Source organism: Polypterus senegalus, chromosome 10 (genome assembly GCF_016835505.1).
Source record: "Polypterus senegalus isolate Bchr_013 chromosome 10, ASM1683550v1, whole genome shotgun sequence".
Taxonomy (NCBI): Eukaryota; Metazoa; Chordata; class Cladistia; order Polypteriformes; family Polypteridae; genus Polypterus; species Polypterus senegalus.
In genome coordinates this window covers 29,070,976-29,078,646 of record NC_053163.1, presented here as the reverse complement: position 1 = coordinate 29,078,646, position 7,671 = coordinate 29,070,976, and positions in this window count along the sequence as shown.

Sequence of the window (7,671 nt, the reverse complement as noted above, 5' to 3'; positions counted from 1 at the left end):
AGGAGAGTTGTCCAGGCCTGGAGCCACTACAATAGCAACAGCTTAAGGAATTGCTGCAAGAGTATGGCGGCTGTTTTGCCATCTCCTACGAAGACATTGGCTACATCCACCTGGTAATCGATATCATTAATACTGGAGAGGCCCTTTCAATCAAACAGTCACAGATGTGCATTCCTTTGGGACAGCATGCTGAGGTAGAGTAGCTAAAATGTGACTGCAGGGATTATAGATCCATATTACTCCCTCTTGTATTCCCCTGTGGTATTAGTTCAGAACAGTGGTGAATGGTATTCCTACCTGCTTCTACATGTGGATGATGCCCTTTATCTGCTGGTGGAATCTAGCTGGTTCTTGATGTTAGATTTAAGAAGTAGTTAGTAGGTTGACTTGGCCCTGGAGACCAAGGAGAAAATGGTGTTCTCATTTCAGGGCAAATTGTGGCATTTCCTGGTGTATTTAGATGATATGCTAGTTCATGTTCCCATATTTGACAGTGCTTTGCATACAGTCCATACCGTGCTGTCCAGTGTGGCCAGGTGCAGGAATTAACAGCTCCAAGTCATAATTGCTAGTGGAACTTTGTCTTTTGGGTCGCTCAAGCCAGTAATGATGGATTGTAGGAATCGTGGGAGAGAGGGGTCCTTTCATCGGATTGGCTTGTCCAGCGCCGTTTCAGCTGTGGAATAGCCAAATGGGGGAGGCAGCTTGATGGCTGAGGTCTCCAGGACTCTTAACATATCCAAATCATATTATGTGATATCTACTGCTAAATTCTGCTCCGTACTTGTAAAATGTTTATTTTTATACTTATTTTTATAGCCGACTATACTTCCTTCGAAGGTTTACGCTAACATTATTCAAAGTTATTGTCTGTTTTTACATGCATTTTTTTTACTCTTTAATGTAATATTGTTTTTTTTTTTGTATCAGTATACTGCTGCTGGATTATGTGAATTTCCCCTTGGGATTAATAAAGTATCTATCTATCTATCTATCTATCTATCTATCTATCTATCTATCTATCTATCTATCTATCTGTTGATGATTTGTTCTGTTCTGTTCTGTGTATTGTATTGACCCCCTTCTTTTTGACACCCACTGCACTCCCAACCCACCTGGAAAGGGGTCTCTCTTTGAACTGCCTTTCCCAAGGTTTCTTCCATTTTTTCCCTACTAGGGTTTTTTCTTGTCTTCTTAGAGAGTCAAGGCTGGGGGTCTGTCAAGAGTTAGGGCCTGTTAAAGCCCATTGCAGAACTTCTTGTGTGATTTTGGGCTATGCAAAAATAAATTGTATTGTATACCTTAATCTATAGCTATGAAAGAAAATTATATTCTATTCAAGTTAAGCAAACACTAATATGAGTTTAACTTAAAGCATTCATTTTAATAATAATAATAATAATAATACTGCGGTGGGTTGGCACCCTGCCCAGGATTGGTTCCTGCCTTGTGCCCTGTGTTGGCTGGGTTTGGCTCCGGCAGACCCCCGTGACGCTATTCGGTTTCAGCGGGTTAGAAAATGGATGGATGGATAATAATAATAATAATAATAATAATAATAATAATAATAATAATAATGAATTTTATTTATAGGGCATTTTACATTAGCAGTAAATCTCAAAGTGCAACATAAAAAGATTAAACAAAGGCAAGGCAAGATAAAAACAGAGATAAAACAACAATAATTATAGCATTCTTGTTAATAAGCTTTCCTAAATAGAAAAGTCTTTAGCTGTTTTTTAAAACACCCCACAATCTGTTGTGTTCTTAGGCTTTCTGGTAGGGCACTCCAGAGCCGTGGGGCGAAGGCGGTAGGTATTTACAAAACAGAGGTTTCTTGTAGTGGATTGTAATATAAGGACCTCTTTGAGATATTATGGAGCATTTCCATGGATACACTGGTGAGTAAACAAACAAAGTTTGAATTCGATACGGAGATGGATAGGGAGAGATGAAGTGACCAAAGGATTGGTGAGATATGTTCATATTTCCACACCTTCATCAGGATTCTTGCAGCACTATTTTGAATTTGTTGGAGCTTTTGAAGGCTCTTGTTGGGTATCCCGATGAAGAGTGCATTAAAATAGTCCAGTCTGGATGAGACAAAGGTCATTTTCTAAGACTGGCTCTTACAAGAACCTTTTTTCTTTTATTTTTTCAAATAGCACAGCCAAAGAGGATTTGACCTACCATCAGGTACAGGGATAGCTTTGAACATTTGTGCCATTCCCACCCTAAATGGTCTTCAAGGGAGAGGCACACCTCAGAAGACAAAAAAAAACAAAAAAAACTTTTCAATTATGTTGGTATAACTGTGCGGTTAAGTCTTTTTTTGGCAGACAGCACTTACAAAAGGGGGACAATCCCATCACAACATAAAAATTGTTTCTTGAACTTTGTGCTTCATAATAAGGACTTTCTGGATTGTGTGTATATTGTCAGGGGTGTTCATCTTTTAAGTTTTATGGTGCTTCTCATTATTGTTCTGGTGTGATTGATATTCTTGTGGGTGGAAAAATATATTGGTGGGAGTGTTAGCCTTATTCCTCGCATCCCTCATTTTTAAAACATATTGGCAGCATCAGTAAACAAATCTGCTCACAGCATCGTCAACTAAAAAATTTAAACTTCACTACAACTTATGCAGCCCCACAAATTGCTGGACATCTTCTATCTCCCAGATTCCCTAATACAGACTTCCATATATTTTGGTGACAAGCTGCCTTGCTTACTCTCTTCAACTTATTTTTACCATAACCTTTTCAAGAGAAAATAGAAAACACATTGAAATATGGATGGGTAAGTCAATTAAGTGACAGGCATACAAGTAAATAGAATCGCTGACAAAGTGGTGAATAGATCTGGTTCATTTCTATCCTACAATTTGTGTGTGTTACTGAAAGTATTAAGTTAATGAAGAACAACACAAAACAGGTAGTCATCAAATCTTTATTTTTAATACTTCATGTTCCTGGATTTAAAATAAACATCTTAAACAATGAACTACATATGAAAGACCTTCCAAAGCAATTATGAGCAATTCATTTAAAAGTACACTGGTTAGGAACAGAAGAGGAGAACAAGAAAAAGTGATGAAATATTATCACCAAAAGCAGACAGCAAGGCTTGCTTGATAGAGGGAAAAAGAAAATAAATAAAATAAATAAATAAATAAAATGCAAACTTTAACAATCTAAATGTTGTGGGCTGGTGCCCTGCCCAGGGGTTTGTTTCCTGCCTTGCACCCTGTGCTGGCTGGGATTGGCTCCAGCAGACCCCCGTGACCCTGTAGTTAGGATATAGGATGGATGGATAGCAATTTGATGTGCTTATTAAGCATTACTTTTAAAACTCATCAATGTAACTGATTTTTGCCAATAAACACCTCTTCATTTCCTTTATCAAATGTTACTGGATTCCCAATTTGTATTTTAATAGCCTTGTATTAACTCATTTTGGATGGATTTTTAAAGTTCATTATGACATTGTATGCTGTAAAGAACACTGTGGTAAGCAAAGCTTAATGTATTTGTGTTTCTGTGTTTTCAATATGGCAAGGCTACTGAGATAGCAAAGGTTCAAACAGTAAATATGATGCACAACACAAGAAATTCAACAGTCCAGGTTATTTAATAAAATTTCCACAAATAAGTAATAAGTAAACACAAATCGCCACAATTTAAAGAGAAATGTTTGTAACACACATTATAAGCTCTTGTCTATGATATTTCATTAAATATCCATGCTATGGTTCATTAGGTGATTACATATCAGTTGTATTACATAACATGCCGTTATACCTGACCACTCACAAAGCAAACAGAACTTATTTTAATATTATGCCAGAATTATAGCAAGTTGATAAATATCTTTCATTTACATTCCAGCTTGTAGGGAATAAACCAGATCTTTCCTTTATCTACTTATCATTTCACTCTATGCTGCTATGTAAAATGTTATGTTATTTCTTGAGATAAAAATTTCCTTCTTTAAAAAAATACTGCTTTTTCAGCGTTTTGAGTTATTAGTATGTTTATACTAAGCATATATAGCATGTATGTTATATGTGTGTGTGTATATATATATATATATATATTGTGGACGCTGGCCCGGACACAGACAGACAGACATCTTATGTTCACCCAACACACGTTTATTTATAATATTTTCACAGTTCAGTGCACTCACAAACCCCAGTGCCTCCTGCACCGATTCCCCCAATGTCCAGGCCACACACTTCCAGTGCCTTTCTCCTGGCCGCCTCTAGTCCTTCCTCCAGCTCCGTCCTCTTCCAGCCCTCCTCCGGTCCTCCTGGGCGTCCCGGCCAGGCTCCAGCCCCGGCCGGGGACCACTATATATATATATATATATATATATATATATATATATATATATATATATATATATATATATATATATATATATATATAGCAAAAAAAAACGTCCTCTGATCTTCAACTGTTTTACTTTCAGTAAACTTAATGTGTAAATATTTGTATGAACAGTAAAAGAGTCAACACCATAAGACATAAACTAAAAATGTTTCACAATGTGTCCCTGAATGAAGGGAGGCTCAAAATCAAAAGTACCAGTCAGTATCTGGTGTGGCCACCAGCTGCTTGAAGTACTGCAGTGCATCTCCTCCTCATGGACTGGACCAGATTTGTCAGTTCTTGCTGTGAGATGTTACCCCACTCTTCCACCAAGGCACCTGCAAGTTCCTGGACATTTCTGGGGGGAATGGCCCTAGCCCTCACCCTGCGATCCAACAGGTCCCAGACGTGCTCAATTTGATTGAGATCCGGGCTCTTCCACTGCGAGGATGATCAGCTGTCCTTCCTGTCTCCCTGTAGCGATGTCTTAGGCGTCTCACAGTGCGGACATGGCTATTGCCCTAGCCACATCAGCAGTCCTCATGCCTCCCTGCAGCATGCCTAATGCATGTTCACGCAGATGAGCAGGGACCCTGGGCATCTTTCTTTGGGTGTTTTTCACAGTCGGTAGACAAGTCTCTTTAGTGTCCTGCATTTTTAGAACTGTGACCTTAAATGCCTACTTTCTGTAAGCTGTTAAGGTCTTAACGACCATTCCACAGGTGCATGTTAATTAATTGATTATGGTTAATTGAACATACATGGAAAACATTGTTTAAACCCTTTACAATGAAGATCTGTAAAGTTATTTGGATTTTTAAAACATTATTGTTGAAATACACAGTCCTGAAAAAGGGACATTTCTTTTTTTGCTGAGTATATATATATATATATATATATTTTTTTTTACAAAAACTGAATATGTATTAGCATTTTATTTTTATTATGACATGAATTTAGTTTAAATGATTCACATGTCTAATCATGGACTCTTTCTTTCTAAAGATGTCTGCATGTATAGTATCATCAAACATGGAGTGGCTACATCCAGATGCCTTCCTGATCACTCCTGGTAGACTGTGTTTTTATTTAATATTTTATTTAGTTTTTATCATCGTTCATGCCCATACAACAATGGGTTTAGTAGGGCCTTCTCTGAACTACACGATGTGCTATGTGCTACTAAAAACAAACATCAGGACTCAGCAGTCATCATGGTGGGGGACTTTAATAAAGCAAAACTCAGACAAATTATTCTGAAAATTTTTTAACACTTTACATGTTAACACACTGAATTACCGTTACATGCTGTATAAGCAGGGCCACAAAGCTGTTTCACAAGTGCCATATGGGAGATTCTTCAATGACTCTCTGGCTCAGTCTGTGGTTCCCACTTGCATTAAAAAATAGGTAGACAACAGGTGGTATGATGCCTCCAGCATAATCACATTCAATACAAGGGCTCCACAAGAATGTGTACTCAGCCCTCTGCACTCATGACTGAGTAGCCACACACACCTGAAATTCATTCTTCAAATTTGCTGACAGTGGTGCTGGTCCTCAGTAACAATGACACAACACACATGGAGAAGAACTTGGCATTGTGATGTCTGTGGACATTGGTAGGAGACAGCAGTGGTCCTACACCCCCCTCAACATCAACAGGACCACAGTAGACAGAGTAAGCCGCTGTTTACATCACTGAGGATTTTACATGGACTGAACATATTCAAGCCCAGGCCAAAAAGGTGAGACAGTGTTTTTACAATCTAAGACAGATGAGGAAGTTTTAGGACTCTCTGGTGATCTTCACTCAGAACATCACCTACTGGTTTGGGAACAGTTGTGCATAAAGGAACAACAGAGAGTGATTCAGGGAACTAAACGCTGAACCAGGTATGAATTACTGTCTCTGCAGGATATTTAAACCAGGTGTGTGGTTATATATATAACCAATTCAGATTACATCTTAAAATAGAGTAGACCTTATCTGTTACTCTTATGTATAATAATCATCTTCTTCCAATTTCTCAGACTTACTCATTGTTTAAGTTATTGGAAACACTAGGAATTAAGACAGTTAGAGGTCTTTATATAGACAATGCATTGGCATCTTATGAACAATTATGCTCAAACTTCCAGGTACACACTTTATGTTCAATATGCAAATGTTGACTTTTGTTAAAAGAAACCTACCCAACTTTCAACATCTCACACTCATATCTATCCGAGAGGTCGTACTGGTTAGTCTTAATGAAGATTCTGAGAGCATTACAACAATATAGAAAATATTTCAAAGAATCTACTCTTCCAAGATGGGAATGGTGGAAAATGGACCTTTCAATAGTCATCTCAGAAAATAACTGGAATTCAGCCGTACATACTGTCAGAGGTACAAAGTAACAAATTAGAATTACTTTGTTACTGTACTTAAACACATTTTTTTGTATTGGTACTTTACCTAAGTAGATTTAGCTGTAGAAACCTTTGGCATTTACTCTGATACATTTTTCAGCAAATCTCAGCAGTGCACTGTGTGAAACAATGTCGCTGACATATCATGGAGTACTTTCATTTCTATGGCACAAAAATATAGCAAGTAGTGTATTTCCAAGTTCTATCTCACAACCAATGAAACAATTAGACTGACAAGACGTACAGCAAAGACAAGTATAAGAAATGGAAAGAGAGGAGTTAATGACAGATGGGCATGTAAGGCAACTGTAGCACTATTTTGAAATGCCAAAATTAAAATAGCAGATGAGGTGCAAAGAATGTGATGATTTTTGTGGTTTTGTAGGGTGTACCCAGCAGGGGGCATTAGCTCCCTTGTTGGATGAGTTCTTTTGTAAGTGAGGAATGTTACACAACCCAAATCTATATAGATATAATATAGATATACAATAAAAGGCAATGCCCCTCCCTTAGTGATATGGCAGTAAGAAATCACATAGGAGAAATAACTTAACTTTCTTTAATGATGGCTTACGCTGCATAACAGATGAAGGAAGACAATGGCAAGAACCCAGTTTGGGAGTGGGGGCCTGATGTGTAGAGTCTGCCATTTTTGCCATGCAGTAGAAGGATTTTCAGGATCGGATGACGTTATCTCCCATCCGTCTGTTCCAAGGCTTTATACTCTTTCTTCATGTGCAGGCCCCCACTTAGGTGAATCATGCCATTCCAAATTAGGCAAATGAGGATACAGTTTCATGCTGACTTTGACACACAAAAATAGTATACAATGGTCATCAGTCTGACTGCCCATTTCAGAGTTGTCCCTAACGGTCTTGTCTTA